Source organism: Echinops telfairi, unplaced genomic scaffold, assembly GCF_000313985.2.
Source record: "Echinops telfairi isolate 266 unplaced genomic scaffold, ASM31398v2 ScPeMD7_25;HRSCAF=90, whole genome shotgun sequence".
Classification (NCBI taxonomy): Eukaryota; Metazoa; Chordata; class Mammalia; order Afrosoricida; family Tenrecidae; genus Echinops; species Echinops telfairi.
In genome coordinates, this window is record NW_022103922.1 from 6,658,559 (window position 1) to 6,659,244 (window position 686).

Consider the following 686-nt stretch of genomic DNA (forward strand, 5'->3'; position numbering starts at 1 on the left):
GCCCAGCTGTATGGACAGCACCTCCGCCATGGCCCTCCCCACCCTCCCCCTTGTCCCCATACTCACCTTCTGTTGGTGCAGGGCGACCCTTCCCCGCTGGCTTTCACACAGGGCTGAACCTGCCTCCTCATTTCACAGGTGCTGAAACGTTCCCATTGAGCTTCCGCGGCTCCCACCTCCAGGGCGGCCCTTCCAGACCCTGAAGTCTTGCTTCTGCCCCAAGGAGCCAAAAGGTACCAGCTGCACCTCAGACACCATTGGGGAAGTTCTCCATCCCTTAAATATTCACCCAGTGGCGGGAATGCTGTCAGGATCAAGACAAAATTTCTTCCTACTCTAAGGAGTAGAAATAGACAGAGGCTGCCATCGGCGTTCATGATGATGACAGCCACGGAGGCCACCATTCCGTAGCACACAGGGCCACCTGAAGTTAGAACTGGCAGCGTTTTGAGGGGGTGAGAGAGATTAAGTGTGCCTTTGAAGAGGTGACACTTGCCTGCAGGCCAACTTAAAGGAGGGAGAAAGGCACGGGTGGCCCAGGACTAGACGTACTCACCAGCTAATTGTGTCCCTGTGTCACCTGTTCAATGGGCAGGGAGGAAAGTTCCTACAGTGCATGAAGTCTGAGGTCAGTGAGCGTTCAATAAAGGGTTTTATGATCATCATTCCTCTGTGCGAAGGCACAA